Here is a 19,934-nt window from a genome sequence, read left to right as displayed (position 1 = left end):
TTTGGTAGAAATTGCTAATCAACAATAACAACCATTATGCTGCCATGTCGTATGGGATGAAATCAATAGGCGTTCTTAGTTGCTTGTCTCCCATCTTGTCTTTTCCATCCTTGCTGTGCTGCTTAACCCAATAATATCACCGAAGAACCTGCTATTGGATTTGCACAAGCTGATCTTCACAGAACTTAATAAACCACAACTGATATCTCAGACAGCTGTCGTCGTCCTCCGCTTATCTAAGTCCGTTTTGCGGGTTGTTGTTGTTGTGTAACCAAATGTACCACTCTCTGCTCCCATAATTGCCCCCCCACAAAGATTAAAAAAAAAAGAAGTTTTCTGAATCTGAATCTGCAGCATCCTCAGCAAGGAAACCCAGACCGCCCTCTCCCTTGCCACTACCACCAGCTCTTTCGAGGGAATACCAAGGTGTCTCCAAGGCCTCCTCCTGGTAGGACATGCCCGAAAAGTGCCTACATCACTACAAACACCGCCCCAATCTGTCTGTCAATCTCCTGCTGCACTCGACCCTCACTCGTGAACAAGATCTCAAGATACTTAAACTCCTTCAGCTGAGGCAGGGCCTCCCCCCCTACCCAGAATGGGCAGGCCACCCTTTTCCGGCTGAGGACCATGGCCTCAGACTTGGAGGTACTGATTCTCATCCCAGCCGCCTCACACTCAGCTGCAAACTGCCCCAGCAGGAGCTGGAGGTCATTGTTCGATGGATCAGAGGACCAAGTCATCTGCAATAAGCAGAGACGACCTCCTCCGACCACCAAACTTGACACCCCCTTCACCACCCGGCTGGCACCTAGAAATTCTGTCCATAAAAGTTATGAGCAGAACCAGTAACACAGGGTAGCCTTGGCAGAGTCCAAGCCTCACTGGAAACAAGTCTGACTTACTGCCGCCAATGCGTACCAGTCTCTTACTCCTTCGGTACAGAGACTGAATGGCCCTTTGTAAGGGGCTATCCTCCCCATACTCCCGGAGCACCCCCACAGGATGCTCCTGGGAACACAGTCAAATCCTTCTCCAAATCCACAAAGCACATGTAGACTGGTTGGGCAAACTCCCACACTCCCACACCCCTCCAGCACCCTAGTGAGGGTAAAGAGCCGATCCACGGTTCCATGGCTGGGGACAAAAACCACCCACTCACCAAAGTGAACCAAAAAGTTCCTCCACGAGATCGTTCCAAAACTCCCGCTACATGTCAATGAAGAGATGGGCCCTGTCAGCAACAATTTATAACTGGAATCTTTACTGGCCCACGGCGAATAAGCATCATACTAATTTGCTCTGGTCTTATCTAGTCTTGTAGCCTGAAGCTAACCTCAGTTAACCTCAGAAGTTAACCCTCAGTGAATGTAATATTACATTGAAGAACTGTAACGTAACTGTTACATCATTCATGGTGCCTTGACTGACTTGATTAAATAGTTTAGCAAGGTAGCTAACATTTAAGCTAGGTAATCCTAACTTTCTTTAGCTTGCTAACATATCATGTCATGCTTGATTGATGATATCAGTCAAGTGTGACAGATGCAATGAGGAACATCACAAACTAGTTATTATAAACTTACCATTGAAGCAAACTGCTCAGTTTTGTTATGCAGTTTGCTTTTCAGTACGTACACTACTTCCTTCTCACTCTGTGGGGCTGCTGTGGAGCTTGACATGAGGAGTTCGAGCACCCTCTACTGGATACACAAGGACATCATTTCTAAGACAAACACTATAAACAGCATTTAATGCAGAAAATTCTGTGTTAAAATCAGCGTCAATTGGCCAACTTTTGGCTGATTACCTATTATTCTCTAATGGCTGTAATTGGCCAATCATTGGCTAACCCACAAAAGCAAAAATACTTTACACTCAATACAACAATCTCACTTAATCCTCAATATTCAAAGGGCAGTTATGTGAGGAGATCTGAAATAGTTTCACTTGATCACCTCCATATGGCCTCCAATCACTCGTCCTCATGCTAACGCCAAAGACGCTTAGCAGTTTGAGCACCATGAGGCCAGCATGTTAATGAACACTGAATAAACAAGCAACCAACAAGCAGGGGAGCCTTTATTACAAATTATTAGGCAGAATTTATGCATTGAAAGGCTCTCTCTTTCTCTCTCTCTACAAACACAGTAAGAGCATTCACATACAAGACATAAGTGAGGCCCCTGAATCACTTTAGACAACAAATTTCCAGGAAAATTACAAAACACATGATCTACTTAACTAACTCAACCACTCCATACACCATCCTGTTATTAACTGAAGTGAATGCATTTCTCTGGTTTGACCAACAGGTGCCAGACAGCACTTCTTTTTTTTTTTAGTCTGGGAAGTGTTCAGGATTCCTACTGTGAGAAGCCAGCTGTTCTTTGATCAGCAGTTCATTCTGATCCAGAGCTAAACAATAATCAGTGTTCAGAAAATGTAGGACACGCCTGGGTTTGAGCTTCAGTGGAGTCCAACTAGCCCGTTAAGAGGTCCAGAAGCATGCGAAATCTTTTAGTCTTTGAAATTATCTTTGGTTTAGCACATGATAATTTTGGCTATGAGAGTTAACTAGTTAATTATTTTAGAATGTAACTCTCTCAATTCTTCAAGTGTTTTGGTTGCATTTGTTATGCAGCCACTTCCATCAATAGAAGCAAACATTGTTTTCTATATACCCTCTAAATTAGATTTCATAACAAAATTTTATTTTTCTGACAACCACAAAAAATGATGCTGGCATAAACAGTTGCTTTATGTAACTGAATGTTTGTCTTTACAGTATTTCAAATGCAAATGGTTTCATTTTTGCATGAAAAGCATTGAATGCAAATGTCCTCAATGTTCCATTTTCTTTTGACTGATCATACACTAAGTGTCCAGTCCATCCTGTCTTGAAAGGTGCAACAAAAAGGAGCTGTTGCAATAATTTAATGTGTTTGTTCTAAATATGTCAGCATTCTCTCCAGCACAGTTATAATACGGTAACTGCTGGCAGGAACCGCTCTCAACCTCTATCTTTCATGTAACTCCAGCAGCCTTTTTTGTTTGTCCTGCACCAACATCAAAGCATCACAGACAGAGCCAACTGGACTGCAACAGCAGTGGTGGGAAAAAGCACAGGGAGAGGGAGAGAGAGAGAGAGAGAGACAGACAGACAGACAGACAGACAGAGAGCGTGAACATTTAGAGGTCAATTTATTTTTTTAAAGCTCAACTCCAGATGAGCTTCTGCTGTGTTGGGGGGACAGCGAGGAAGTGCGTGTGAGTAGAGGTGCACCGAGCCAGGAGTCGTGCATGTGGCATAATTATAGAGAGAGTAAGAGAAGAAAAGAGAAGAGAAGAGAGGAGAAGAGAAGAGAGAATGTTACAGTGGGAGTCTTGGATTCTGGCCCAAGCATGGGCATATCTGCACTGATAAACACATCTACTTCTTTGGATACTGTGATGCTGATCCAGAAGAGGAGGTTTTGTGGTCCACTGAGGACACCTCCCAGGACAGACAGGCTGCTGACAGGATAGGCTGCAAACTGACAGCTACTCTGGCAGAACCATTCAGGTCTGTTGAACCCTCCTGACTGCCCTGCCTGTAGGACATGTGAGGACTCTGTGTACCTCCTGGGCACACTCTGACCTCTGTGGACAAGCTGGCCAGTGGACATCAACAAGTTGGATTAATAAACTGAAAGGAATTGCCTGCTTGTATTGGCTTTAATGGTCAAACAAAGCGTGCATTATCAAGTACTGCACTCTCAGGGTAGCAGACCATCTGGCAACACCAAGGTACTGGGGGTGAGTTCCAGCCTTGTACATGGTCTTACGGAGCTAAATTTGCATGTAGTATGAATAATTTTGGGGCTTTTTGAGGATTTAGTGTAGCCTCCGTTGCTTTGTATAAGACAGCGTCATGTGTTCTGAGGACAGCTGGTAACCGCCATCAAGACACAGAAGCAGCTGGAACTCCTGGCAACCCTGTATGCTAATCAAATATTCAAAAGAATACAATTCTAATGAGATGTGTTCATTACACAGCTCTGATAAACCCATGGAAACATTGATCTACCACGGTCAAGATGTGGATAAGAAAACAAGACTATCTATCTATCTATCTATCTATATATCAATATCTATATATATACACACACACACACATATAGATATATACACATGTATACACACATAATATATACATACACATATAGACAGACATATACATATAGACAGACATACATATGTACATAAATACATATATAAACATATACACAAATACATACACATATACACACATACATATATACACACACATACATACACATTTCATATATACACATATACACATACATACACACACATATACACATACATACACACATATATACATACACACACATATACATACATACATACATACATACATACATACATATATATACATTTCTGTCAGGTCCATTCACGTCAAGAAACACAAGAGATGATAACGAGCTAGATTTGTTTATTATAGTACAAATTGGCGGTATGGCTCTGTTCAGAGGAGTCCCCTGCGAATTTTTCATGAGCACCATGAAACAGGGGACCAGCAGCGTGAGGGAAGGTTCTCCCAGTTTAAGACTGGAAGAGCAAACATACCCCTGTGAACAGAGCAGCAACATGACATGGAACGAACTATGCCATGTATACACGACAAGGTGGAGCTGGGGAGGTGGAGGGTAGCAAGTTGCAAGCAGGAGCAACTGTACAGCAAATAGCAGCAGCAGCAGCAGCAGATAGCAGTAGCAGCAGCAGCAGATAGCAGTAGCAGCAGCAGGCTGCAGTAGATAGCAACAGCAGATAGCAGCAGCAGCAGCAGCAGCAGCAGCAGCAGCAGATTGCAGTAGGTAGCAGCAGATAGCAGCGATGACAGCAGACAGAGCAGCAGCCAGAAGCTAGCAGAGCAGGAGTTGAGGCCGGGTGACATTTATGTTGAGAGGGGCCAATCAGAAGCAAGGGATTTGATCAGCTGATGCTGAGCAGTTGTGATCAGCTGATTGATCAGTTTGATTGATGGACGGGAAGCCAATAGCGCTTGACTACCACGGCCTGACAGAACTAACGCTAACGCTCGATACATACACACACATATATACATACATACATACACACACATATATACATACACACACAAATATACATACACACATACAAACACACATACATACACAGTCAAGTCAATTTTATTTGTATAGCACCAAATCACAACAAAAGTTATCTCATGACACTTTACAGGTAGACCAGGTCTAGAACCACGCTCCTTCATTGAATTTACACCCAACAATTCTCCATGAAAAAGCACATCCTGCAACAGCGGCGATGAAAACCTTCCTTTTAACAGGCAGGAAGGTGGAGCAGACCCAGGCTCAATGGGGATGGCCTTCTGCTTTGACTGGTTGGGGGGAAAGAGAGCAGGAGAGCGGGGCAGAGACAAAGACAGACAATGGAGGAAGATAGAGAGACAGAAGGAAAGAGTGGGACGGAGATAAAGAGAGAGAGAAAGGAGGAGAGACTGATGGACAGACGGGGACGTGAGCAGGTGGAGCTACAGGTGGCAGCTGCAGCCTCTTCAGGTCTGCAGCCTCCTCCAGCAGCACCCGGGATCTGGGATGAGGGGAGCCCGAAGGCTCCGGAGAAGAAGACGAGTTAGTAACACATATGAGTATGATTTACGTATGACACATACAGGAGGAAAGAGAGGGAAGAGAGGAGGAGAGAGAAGCCCAGTGCACCATGGGAGATCCCCAGCAGTCTGAGCCTATAGCAGCAGATCTAAGGGCCAGCCTAAGCAAGGCAAGGCAAGGCAAGGCAATTTTATTTGTATAGCCCCCCCTAAGCAGTCCTGACGATAAGCCTGATCAACAAGGAAGGTCTTTAGTCTGCTCTTAAACATAGAGAGGGGGTCTGGGTCCTGGACTGAAACTGGGAGACGGTTCCACAGGAGGGGAGCCTGATAGCTGAAGGCTCTGGCTCCATTCTACTGTTAGAACTCTAGGAACCAGCAGGAACCCTGCATCCTGGGAGTGAAGGGTTCTAGCTGGGAACTAGGAGCTCTGTCAAATATGAAGGAGCCTGACTGTTGAGGACTTTGATGGTAGAAGAAGAATTTTGAATTCTGTTCTGAATCTGACAGGGAGCCATGCAGAGAAGCAGTCCAGGAGAGACCTGGTCTCTGCTACCAGTTCTAGTCAACACGCGGGCAGCAGCATTCTGGACCAGCTGGAGAGTCTTTAGAGACCTACTGCTACAGCCTGATAGGAGGGAATTGCAGTAATCCAGCCTGGAAGTGACAAAGGCATGGACTAGTTTTTCTGCATCCTTTTGAGACAAGATGTGTCTGATCCTAGCAATGTTATGTAGATGAAAGAAAGCAGTCCTCGAGATTTGCTTAATGTGGGCATTAAAGGACAGATCCTGATGGAAGAGAGCTCCTTGGTTCCTTACGGTCGTGCTGGGGGCCAAGGAAATGCCTTCCAGGGTACCTGTCTCATTAGATAGGGTGTCTCTAAGATGTTTTGGGCCCAGGACAATGACTTCGGTTTTATCAGAGTTTAATAAAGGAAATGATGGTCCTCCATGTTTTTCTGTCCTCCAGACAGGCCTCCAGTTTAGTCAGCTGGTTTGTTCCATGTGGATCATTGATGAGTTCAGCTGTGTGTCATCAGCATAGCAGTGAACATTAATGGAGTGTTTCCTGATCATGTGACCTAGAGGAAGCAGGTACAGGGTGAAGAGGACTGGTCCAAGCACAGACCCTTGTGGAACACCATAAGTGACTGCAGTGGTTTCCGAGGGTTTATCATTCGTGACTACGAACTGAGATCGACCTAGTAAATGTGACCTGAACCAGTTTAGTGCAGTTCCTTCAATGCCAATGACATGTTCTAGTCTCTGTAGAAGGATATGGTGGTCAATGGTATCAAAGCTGCACTGAGATCTAATCAGACCAGCACAGAGACCAGTCCCTCATCTGGTACCAGTAGGAGGTCACTGGTACCTTTGACTGGTTTCTGTTTCTGTGCTATGATGAACCCTAAAACCTGACTGGAAATCCTCCAATCAGTTGTTGCTATGGAGAAGTCACAGAGCTGTTGAGCAACTGCTTTCTCCAGAATTTTGGAGAGAAAAGGAAGATGTGATGTTGGTCTGTAGTTGGCCAAAACTTCTGGATCCAGGGTTGCTTTTTTGAGAAGGGGTCTAATTACTGCCACTTTAAAGGACCAGATACCAGCGCCATATTGATCATATCTAAGAGGGAGGGTCTAATGAGGGTAGAGAGTCCTTAAGCAGCTTAGTTGGGATGGGGTCTAGGAGACAGGTGGAGGTTTAGAGGAGGACATTATTGAACTGAGCTCATGAAGGCTGATGGGAGAAAAACTATCTAAGTGTACGTCTGGTCCTCCAGCTGCCTCTAAGGCTTCTGAGGCTATAGGTGCCATGTTGTCAGCTGATGGCAGGAGGAGGTGAATTTTCTCTCTAATGAGGACAATTTTGTCATTAAAGAAGTCCATGAAATCTTGGCTGCTCAGGGAAACAGGAATGCTAGGTTCCGTGCCTTGCCTATTAATACATGACCTTATCATGATGATAGTTGTGTTAATTTGCATACCATAGTTTTGCCATTATGTAAAGATTGACAATGACCCAAACTTGATATTTGCAAAATATTTTAATGTGCAATTTCATTGCCTTCTATTTGTATAACTTTTTACTGCTTTTTTCTCACACACCATGGCTTGTCCCTTGTATCATATACACGGGAACTGCGCAAGCCATTTTTGCTGAAAAGCGGACCTTTTCCTTTTTCCCCACCGTTGCTTACGCCAACCCGTCACTATCCTCTTCACTCTCGAAATTGGAGATTCTCGTCGGTTCTACTCCACCTTCCTCATTGCCTAACCCACCTCCAGCTACCTCATTTGTCTCCCCTGCAACATTTGGCTTCTCGAACAAAAAAAAATTCAGTAGAAACCGCTTCATGTGTGCTTCTTTGCTGCTTGTTTGTTTGTTTTTTTTAAATATATATATATATATATATATATGTGTGTGTCTATATATGTCTATACATCAGTGTCGCCTCACAGCAATAAGGTTCCTGGTTCGAGTCCGAGACTCTAAATTGACCATAGGTATGAATGTGAGAGCCAATGCTTGTCTTTCCATATGTGTTGGCCCTGCAATGGACTGGCAACCTGTCCAGAGGGAACCCTGCCTATCATCCTTAGCCACTGGGATAGGCTCCAGCCCCCCCCCATGACCCTTAACAAGATAAGAGGGAGGAAATGGATGAATGGATCTTTTGTTGTCCCAGACTATGTGTCTACTCCCATGTTGATATAGTTATTTAAAAAAAAAAGAAAAATATCAGTTTAAGGTCGATTTAGAGCAGATAAAAAAAATGTGATTAATCGTGAGTTAACTGTGGCCAACCATGCGATTAATCAGATTAATTTTTTTATCGACCTACAGGTCTAATATATACACACACAGAAATATATATATGTGTGTGTATATATGTGTGTGTGTGTATATATGTGTGTGTGTGTGTATGTATATATGTGTGTATGTATATATATATATATATATATATATATATATATATACATATATACACACACACACACATATATATATATATATATATATATATACATATATACACACACACACACATATATATATATATATATATATATATACATATATACACACACACATATATATATATATATATATATATATATATATATATATATATATATATATATATATACATATACACAGAGGAGTTCCTCAAAATATTCCTTCCACCGCCCAATTATCTCCTGTAGGAATTTTTCAACAAGTCATCATTAATCAATCAGAAGGACCCACAGAGTATATGTATTGCGCTGTTCAAAATCCGGAGAGGACACCTTCCAGTTGGTTCAAAAGAATTTATTCAGATTAACAGGAAAGAATACAGAGCTCTGGAGATCGTCTTCCCCTATCCTGGAGTCAGCATACGCAGATGCGTCGTCCCTGGCGTTGGGGCAAGAAGTCCAACAATCTAACTATCTTCTCCAGTTTTATGTGTTACAGGGAGGTGCTTATGTGATCGCTTCTGCGTGCAAGTGTGTATTTTTGATCTTCATGTCTGTTGCAGGATCTTCTGTCTGACCCCATGCCAGTCCCTTCTGGTCCATCGTGGCCTTGTTGTTGCAGCTGTGAAGATTAAAACCTCTTTCCGATTTACGGCCATGCTCTTATCTTTCACGGCCTCATCCTACCATAGAAATTCTTGTGGACTCTGTTCTGACTTAATTGGCTTGAGGGAGTGATGCTAGCATGAGCTACACTCCTGCTATTCCCTGTTGTGACCTTTTCACCTGTCCACTCTAAACAGTCTGGTCTGTGCTTCACTGCTGATAGGAAGTGTTTTTCTGTTGTCTTATATCTTGGAACATCTATCTGTGTTGGCTCCAGTATTTATAAGTTCCTTCCTAGAGTCGCAATGGCACCAACTAATCCTGGTGCTTTGGAGATTTGTGGGACCCCTCTGTAAAACACCTTTTACTACTTCCAGATGTTCACGAGGTCAAATAAGGTGACTTGCAGCTAAGTCATTGATTCTACCTGGGATGCATAAGCAGGAGATCCCGGTACCGCTACTAACACTAAAGAAGTACATTGATGAACTAAATACAGTGTTGGAACCTTTCCTACCTCTTTGGGAACTGCCACAGAAACATCTTTATTACAACTGCCTTGTGTGTCCTACACTCTATTTTAAGTGAATGTATGTATAAATTTAACTACAGTTTAAGCAAATATATATAAATTTGTCTACACTCCCCAGTTGACATCAGCAGCCTCCCGTCCCCACTGTAAACAGTGTGGGCAAGTTGCCGCCTTCCCCCCCTGAGGCAACGGATGGTTTGCCAGAAACTTTTCAGAGCCGACCGATAGTCGTTCTCCATGGCCCCACTGAACTCCTCACACGCCTGAGTTTTTGCCTTGGCGACCACCATGGCTACACACTGTTTGGCCTGCCGGTACCGGTCGGCTGACTCTGGCGACCCACAGGCCAGCCATGCCCTGTAAGCCTCCTTCTTCAGCCTGAAGGCTCCCCTCACCTCTGGTGTCCACCAGCGGGTTCGAGGATTCCCGTCGCGACCGGCCCCAGCAGCCTTACAGCCACAGCTCACAACAGCCGCCTCGACAATGGCAAGGCAAGGCAATTTTATTTGTATAGCCCGTTTTCACAAACAGTTTGTCTCAAAGGGCTTCACACAGCATCATAACAACATCCTCTGCCCTTAGACCCTCACATCGACTGAGGAAAAACTCCATAGAAAACCCTTTTAACAGGGAAAAATCTGAGAAACCTCAGGGTGAGCAACAGAGGAGGGATCCCTCACCCAGGACGGACAGACGTGCAGTAGATGTTGTTACAGACAAGAAAACAGTTTACAATGCAGAATGTGAGAAACACGGAAATGTTAATAACAGCTGAAGAAGGAAGCTTCTGGAAGGGGAGGCAGGGAGAGCAAGCCAGCTTGATGGGGGACTGGATGGCAGACTGGTTCATGGGAGGGGAGGCAGGGAGAGCAAGCCAGCTTGATGGGGGACTGGATGGTAGACTGGTTCATGGAAGGGGAGGCAGGGAGAGCAAACCAGCTTGATGGGGGACTGGATGGCAGACTGGTTCATGGGAGGGGAGGCAGGGAGAGCAAGCCAGCTTGATGGGGGACTGGATGGTAGACTGGTTCATGGAAGGGGAGGCAGGGAGAGCAAGCCAGCTTGATGGGGGACTGGATGGCAGACTGGTTCATGGGAGGGGATACAGGGAGAGCAAGCCAGCTTGATGGGGGACTGGATGGTAGACTGGTTCATGGAAGGGGAGGCAGGGAGAGCAAGCCAGCTTGATGGGGGACTGGATGGCAGACTGGTTCATGGGAGGGGAGACAGGGAGAGCAAGCCAGCTTGATGGGGGACTGGATGGTAGACTGGTTCATGGAAGGGGAGGCAGGGAGAGCAAGCCAGCTTGATGGGGGACTGGATGGTAGACTGGTTCATGGAAGGGGAGGCAGGGAGAGCAAGCCAGCTTGATGGGGGACTGGATGGCAGACTGGTTCATGGAAGGGGAGCGCAGGCCGGTGTAACAGTAGGGAATAAGAGGGGGGGGGGGGGGCGATGCAGGCCGCGGTTGGGGCTCTGGTGGATCTGTGGAAACACAGAGAGACTGCGAGACACCAAGGCCAAACTACAAAGTGCAACAAGTAATGGTAATGACAGTTCCAAAAATGTGCAGGGAGGAGAGGAGGAGAGAGGGGGAGAGGAGAGGAGAGGAGGGAAGGGCTCCATGTAACCTGATGTGTCCCCCAGCAGTCTAAGCCTGTAGCAGCATAGCTATCAATGGTTCAGAGCTACCTGAACCAGTCCTGACTGAAGGCTCTGTCATAGAGGAAGGTCTTAAGCCTGGACTTAAACGTAGTTAAAGTGTCTGCCTCTCTGACCCATGGAGAGAGCTGGTTCCACAGTAGAGGAGCCCGGTAACTAAAGGCTCTACCTCCCAGTCTGTTTTTATTGATACTGGGAGTCACTAAAAGACCTGCATTCTGGGAGCGGAGTGCTCTGGTGGGACAGGAGGGACTAATGAGTTCTTTCAAATAGGATGGAGCTTCATCATTGAGAGCCTGATGAGTCAGTAGAAGGATTTTGAAGTTGATTCTAGATCCTACAGGAAGGAGAGAAGCTGAAGTGGAGAGATGTGTTCTCTCTTCTTAACTCCCGTCAAAACCCTCGCTGCAGCGTTCTGGACCAGCAGCCATAATGCCATGCTATACGAAGAAAAAGGTGGCGCTACCTAATTTGTGGTGGCGCTACCTACTGAAAAGGTAGGTGGCATCAGTGCTACCTGTGTAAAAGGTAGTCTGGAGCCCTGATATACACAAACACACACACACACATATATACAGTATATAATAAAAGCGGCGGTCAAACGATGAGGGTCCCCAACAGCGTAGCCTGGGCCAGCACTGCTAGCACGATAGAAGGACATGAAGCTGCTGGAGGCTCAGTGCTGCAGCTCCCTGAGCTCAGACCCCCTAGATTCTGATGAGACTGCAGCCCTGAGCACCACATCAGGAAGGGAGTCGTCCTCATTGTTCACAACAACAAAGCACTTTTTTTCTGTTAAGTTTTACAGTTTTATTTGCAATTTAGTCTAAATATGAGAAAATACAATTTTTTTGTTAATCACTTGGGGGGGGGGCATCTGTGGCACACAAACTTTGATCATTACATCCTCAGTGGGGAGCAGCACTTATCCTTTTACTCATGAACCACTGTTCATCTATCGTCACCATAAACACCGGTGTACCACTTACACTTATATAATAATATCCATGTTGACCTCAAAAACCTTGGAATACTTTGTGTGTGTGTGTGTGGGGGGGGGGGGGGGGGACGCTTGTGCTAAAGTGTGTGCCCTGCAATACTTCAATGCTGCAAATGAAAAGAGGATATGTCTCCTGTGAGAGGTGGCAGCACCAAGTGTGATTACATCACGAACAAGAGAAAGGAGGAGAGGATTCAATTTGGGAAGAAGTGTATCACACGGACAGAGTGGCCCTTGTGCTTGTCAGAGATTGGGAGAGAGAGGCGTTAATCAAGGTGCACAACTGCATCTCAAGGGCTCCCAGTTTGGCTGTTAGAGCATTTTCCTGACTGAAATACAGTTGGAACCAGAAAAAAAGGTCAATGCCTTTTGTAGGAGGTCTGTATGTGACTTGTATAAATTACAGCAGCAGAGCTCAACACACCAGTAAGTCGTTCAGGTCACATCACAAGGTGACCAAAGGCAGGTGCGTCAAAATTTATATTAGGCTTCAAGTATGATCATGATGTTTACTGACTAAATGATAACTATTGCTTTTGTGCTGATCCAGCAGGCTGAAATGGGCAGAGTCCCTCACTCAAAAAAGTAATTTGTTGAATTCATGTAACATATTTATGTCAACAATTTCCACATAACTGAGTTGTGTTTTAACTATTGTAATACTATCATTACATAGGAAATGACTAGCCTATGTGAAACCAACAAGACTGAATCAAGTCATTTCATTATCATCTGGTGAAGTTAGCCTTAATTCATGCATCAGTGTGTGTTCAGCTAACTAAACAGGCATTCAGTACACTGACCTAACTTACTAAAGAAAATACAACAAAACTGTTGGACCTCTGTTATTCAATTATGTTCAGTAACTCCAACTGAACAACTCCTTGTAGTTCCACCTTAACTGACTTGAATAAGCAGTACTTAAATAGTTTTCATTAGGGGAGTCCTGATCCGATCATTTGGATCAGATCAGCATGCTGATTTAGCATATTTTATTATAGTTCGTTGATCCCCCGATCTGCGTTCAAAATCCCAGATCCAATCTTGAAAAATATCAATAACGTCATACATTTATAGTCCGAAGTGTATCAATAAAAGGTGCATTTTTGCCCTCTACCAGTCATTACTGCCGTGCTCCAAACGGACGTGACGTATTGAGGTCGAAGGTTTCTGCCGTCTGCACGTCTCCACATTTGTAAACAAAACAACTATGTCGGCTGTGTGGCGAATCTACGAGTTGGAAGATGAATGCAGACCCGCAGCAAAACGCGAAGTCTGTAAGATGATGGTTTCATGTGGTGGCAGCAACGGAGCTTCCTCTAACACAACTAATTAATAGAATATAAGGAATACAGCGCTGTCACCAAATCAAAAGCTGGTCTGAAGCAGCAGCCGCTGCTCGCTAGTTTAAGAAAAGACAGGTTTCCTTGCGGTGGAGAAAAGGATGATTACCCAAAGGCTCACAGATTCTATTGCTTTAGACAACCAGCCCATTTCCGTGATAGAGAACACCGGCTTTCGTCGGCTTTTGGAATTCTTGGAGCCACGCTACGAGCTACCGTCTAGGCACTTCATAACGAGCACAGCAATACCAGAACTTTAAAACAAAGTTCAGACTCACGTACGGAATCTTCGGTGTTCTTAAATTTGTAAAATAAACAAAATGGTGAGGAAAAGAAAAACATGGATTGATCATTGACGCAAACAATCAAATTTATTTTGCAATGCATCCAATAAATTCAGTTTATTCAAGGGAAGAAAAAGATCGGACCGGTAAAAAAAAAAAAATCAGGATCGGCAATTACTCATCATTAAAAAAATCAGGATCGGATCGGGACCCAAAAAATGTGATCGGGACACTAGTTTACATTGTTATAAAGCTAGTGAATTTATGTTGGACTTACTAAATGTAGCTGTGTCAACAACTTCCACACAAAGTGATTAAGTACATTCAAATCAAAATACCTCGGTCCTACAAAAAAAAATAAACAACAACAACCTTATTTCCAATGATATACCATTCACATGTTTTAAGCCATGAGCTTTGAACTTGTTAACAGCGTTTCTGCTACTCTGCTCTCTCCTCACTGTGGCAAATAAAAGATGAGGTGCCAACTCATAACTATATGGAGAACCCAAACAGGAAAATTTACCAAAATATTTTACTATTCCTTGAAAATAACTCCCACATATCTAAACCATTTTTCTAGTTTTTCCAATTTCTAAATAAAAAATGTTGAGATTAAAATATTTCCCATCATGCATAAAATTTTAAAGATTGTTTACAGTTGAATTTAAGTAAAGACTAAGATGGAGGCGTGTGAACAAGAATCTGCTACTTAGCGGTTTTCTACCTACTCCTAACTGGATTATTATTCAAGAACTGCTCTGCGTTGCTGTCCTACAACAGATGGGAGCTTCTGGACATTTGGACTCAAAATTCCGACAGTTTTATAGCCGATCCCCGATTCATCCCAGACATCTCCAGAACACTGGAGGCTGCTCACTCTTCCCAGAAGTGCCCGCAGACGGCGCTGAGAACTAAATGAAGGCGAGGTAGGCGCAGAGGGCTAAGAGCTAAGCTAAAGTTAATACCACACCAGCTCCCTTTACCCAGCATTTTCCTCGGCAATGTCCGTTCACTGGCAAACAAGATGGATGAAATATGGCTCTCCTTCACCAACAACAAATGGATTATGGACTCAAATGTCATGTTTTTCACTGAAACATGGCTAAACAACAGCTGCCCTGATAATGCTATTGAGTTAGCAGGACGTCATATACATCAAGTCGACAGGATAGCAGATGACTCCGGCAAGACCAGAGGTGGAGGCTTGTGCATTTACATCAATAAAGCTTGGTGCACGAACTCTACGACTACCGAGAGACAATGCTCACCTAATGTGGAGTACTTGATGGTCAAATGCGGACCTTACTATCTCCCCAGAGAATTCACTTCCATCATACTCACTGCAGTGTATATCCCCCTGGATGCTCATGCTAAGCTGCTGCTTTTATGCAGCCATTGGCAAACACCAGACCAAACACCCCGAAACTGCCTTTATTGTTGCTGGTGACTTCAACCACTCCAACTTGAATACAGTCCTCCCCAAATTCCACCAACATGTCTCCTGTAACACCAGAGGGGACAAGACTTTGGACCATGTTTATTCCAACCTGGCTGGAGCCTACAAAGCAAAACCCCTCCCCCACATTGGACAATCGGACCATCTCTCCCTGTTCCTCACACCTCGGTACTCAACACTCATCCAACCTGTGAAACCCACTGTGAGGACAATAAAAGTATGGCCAGAGGGAACAGACGCTGTACTCCAGGACCGGTTCAGAAACACAGACTGGAATATGTTAACCCACACAGACTTGGACCAGTATGCCTCATCTGTACTGGACCACATCTCCACCACTATAGACAGCGTCACCACCCAGAAACAGATCACCATCTACCCCAACCAGAAGCCTTGGATGAACTGGGATGTCCGTCTCCTGCTGAAGGCCCAGAACACCGCTTTCAGGTCAGGGGATGCACAGGCTTACAAGTACAGCCAGGGCCGAGCTGAAGAAGGGCATCAAAAAGGCCAAACTCCACTACAAAGGGAAGGTAGAAGAACACTTCTCCAACTCCAACCCATGACGTATGTGGCAAGGACTCCAGATCATCACAGACTACAGGACCACCAACCCCTTCCCCGCCTCCTCTTATGTCTCCTTCCTCAATGAGCTTAACAACTTTTATGCTCATTTTGAGAGGGGGAACCAAACAACTGCAACCAAGGCAGATGTGACTCCAGACCTCCAACCACTGACTCTTTCTCCCACCGATGTAGGAGCGGTGCTGAGTAGGATTAAAATACACAAGGCTGCGGGCCCTGATGGCATTCCTGGACATGTTCTAAGAGCGTGTTCTGGGGAGCTGGCAGGAGTGCTGATAGACATATTCAACCTGTCCTTAGCCCGCACTGTGGTACCGACCTGCTTCAAGTCCACCTCCATCGTCCCGTTACCCAAAAACTCGAATCCATCAAGCCTGAACGACTACCGATCGGTAGCCCTCAGACCTGTCGATGGTTCCAACACCATCATTAAGTTTGCAGATGACACCACGGTGATAGGCCTCATCAAAGACAGTGGCGAGGCTGCCTACTAGGGATGGGACGGTTCTTGAAACCGAGCCGAACCGTTTGGGTCGGCCGTCCCAGTTCGGAGCGCGTGCATCCCGTTCGGAACATTCTCGCGTGCAACTCTGAGTGTGTAACGGGAAATCACTTGCAGAGGAGGTACGAACATGGCGAGCGGAGAAGACTCAGAGTTGGAGGATGCGCCAGCAGCATTATATAGGTCTGGTGTGTGGGAGCATTTCGCTTTCAGGGTGATCTATGAGGGCAGTAAGAAAGTTTTGGATAAGAGTGCGACAGTGTGCAAGTACTGTGCGACGCGTGTCACCTACGCTAATGGGAACACATCAAACATGTTAGCTCATCTGCAGAGACGCCATCCCAGTGTGACAGTTGACAGCGCAAGAAGGAGGGGCGGGGAGCCGGGCAGGGCTGCACAACTTCTCCTCCTCGCAGCTTTTAATCACACGTACAAAGACGAGTCAGACAGGGCGAAGGGCATTACTAAAGCACTTGGGTGTTTCATTGCCAAAGATATGCAACCTTATGCCGTGATTGAGGGTGCAGGATTTCAGTGCATGATAAAGGCATTCGAGCCACGATATAAAATCCCCTCCCGCAAACACTTTAGCTGCACAGTTATTCCCGCACTTCATGAAGAGACCCGACAGGGAATTGTGAACGAGTTGTCTGGCATAGCCTATGTTGCCCTTACTGCGGATGGACATCCAGGGCAACTGAAAGTTTCCTTACTGTGACTGTCCATTACATTACATCAGAGTAGGAAATGAAGAGTTCCATTTTATAGACCTGCCCCCTTTATGAGAGCCACACAAGCGACCATCTCTCTGAAGCACTGACAGAAGCAGTGACAGAATGGAAGTTGCAGAGGGACAGCAGCATAATCCCTGTTACGACAGACTATGCCAAAAATATGGTGTAAAAATGCCAGCCTTATTTCTTTGATTGTATTTCAAAAACTGCACTTCAGTTTCAAGTGGAAAATACTTTTCTTTAACCACTAACAGTTCACAGGAGTTGAAACATTACATGTTAGAAGAAACATGTTATTTGTGTGTTGATTTCAAAGGGACATAAGTCTAATAGAGCCTGACTTTATGTTGATGGTATATAATGTGTTAGTTGTAAAAACAGTAAAGTTAAATTCTTTCATATGCACCAATTCAAGAATCAGAGTGTGAAGTCCCTTTTTTTTTTTTTTACTTAAGATAGAGATATTGTTTTCCAAATAAATGAGAAGCATGTTGGAACAAGCAATGTCTCCCATCTTTCACTGCTAGAATCTCACTTATCTTTGACCTAAGACTGTCACAATGATGTACCAAATGTCAGACTGCCTCATTCTTTCAGTTTTAACATTACTGTATAAGACATAATTCAGTGTACACCAAACCGAACCGAAAACCGTGACCACAAAACCGTGATATGAACCGAACCGTGGATTTTGTGAACCATCCCACCCCTACTGCCTACAGGGAGGACGTAGATCGTCTGGCTGAGTGGTGTGACACCAACAACCTGCTGCTCAATACCAAGAAGACCAAGGAGCTCATCATGGACTTCAGGAGGAACGCTGACCCACATACACATCGAGGGGACGGGGTGGAACATGTGAACAGCTTCAAGTTCCTGGGAGTCCACATCTCGGAGGATCTCACCTGGACAACCAGCTGCTCCAAGCTGGTCAAGAAGGCTCACCAGCACCTCTTCGTCCTGAGGACTCTGAGGAAGAACCACTTGTCCTCAGAAATCCTGGGGAACTTCTACTGCTGCACAATCGAGAGCATCTGACCAACTGCATTACAGTTTGGTACGGGAACTGCTCTGCCTTGGACCGGACGGCTTTGCAGAGGGTGGTGAAAGCCACCTAGCGCATCGCCGGAGCACCACTTCCTGCCATAGAGGACATCGACAGGAAGCGGTGTCTGAAAAGGGCTGGGAAGATCATCAAAGACTCCAGTCACCCAGCACATGGACTCTTCACCCTCCTGCCCTCTGGTAGGCGCTACAGGAGCCTCTGGACTAAGAGCAGCGGTACTGGAACAGCTTCTTCCCCACAGCTGTCACACTCCTGAACTCTGCCTCCTGACATCTGAACCACATCAACACGAATGGACTGAACACACACACACACTCACAACCACTGAACCACCTCTTACAATTACCTGCACTTTACATCTGTTAACCAACTTAAACCTGTCAACTTTTACTGCACTACTGTAAATACATTCAACATTGCACGACTGCATAATTTATCTGTCATATACTAATATTTATAATACATTATATTTATCTGTCTTATACTTATATTTATAGCATGTTTATAGCCTTCATATTTATAATCATATGTAACCATGTATAATCTGTTCATAGCCTGTACACACTTAGTTATAGCATATTCATAACAATGTCATATACCCGTGATATACCCATGTAAATATCTACATCTATACATTTGAAACATATTTATACTTGCTAAGCACTTCTGGATGGATGCAAACTGCATTTCGATGCTGTACTTTTGATATGTGCAATGACAATAAAGTTGAATTCTATTCTATGAAATGACCAGCATTATTAGCAAGATGGCGCCGCGTGAGTGGCTGCCTTTACAGCAGCTCTTGTACGTGCTTAAGTTTCTTCTTGTCTTTGTACTTTATGTTTTCCTTTTCCCAACTTTCTTTTTTGTGTTTTTGTGCCCCAGAACTATGGGGAGGACATGGGCATCTTCTCTTTTGGTCATCTCCATTATTTTCTTTTTTATGACCATTGCTGTTTCCGGAGACCCCGCTCGCACCCATGACCCTATTGTTTACAGTAGGGACCAGCTGTTACCTTTGCGGGCTAACAGCGGGCTACTGGCCGGAGAGAAACCAGACATTCGCCGTGAGCTGAAGAGGAGGAAGCGGGGATGTCGGGCCGGGAAGGAGCGCCGCAGGAAGAGGAGATGTTACAGACATGTCCTCCCGTCCGTCGTCATGGGGAATGTTCGATCTCTCCCCAACAAGATGGACGAGCTAGCGGCGCTGACCTGGCATCAAAGGGAGTACCGCGAGACCAGCCTGCTGCTCTTCACGGAGTCATGGATGACAGCGCAAACTCCGGACACACACGCTGAGTTGGACGGCTTCCAACTCGTCCGAGCGGACAGGACGGCAGAGAGCGGCAAGAGAAAAGGTGGGGGACTCGCTGTGTTTGTGAACAATAGATGGTGTAACCCCGGGCACATCACTATTAAAGAGCAAAGCTGCAGTAGGGACATTGAGCTGCTAGCCGTTAGCCTCAGGCCGCATTATCTCCGGCGGGAATTTTCACACATCGTTGCAGTGACCGTGTATGTTCCCCCGTCGGCTAATGGCGACGCA

Source organism: Aulostomus chinensis, chromosome 16, assembly GCF_037954235.1.
Source record: "Aulostomus chinensis isolate RoL2024-O1b breed Wild chromosome 16, RoL_Achi_v1.0, whole genome shotgun sequence".
Classification (NCBI taxonomy): Eukaryota; Metazoa; Chordata; class Actinopteri; order Syngnathiformes; family Aulostomidae; genus Aulostomus; species Aulostomus chinensis.
Note: the sequence above shows the minus strand (reverse complement) of the source record.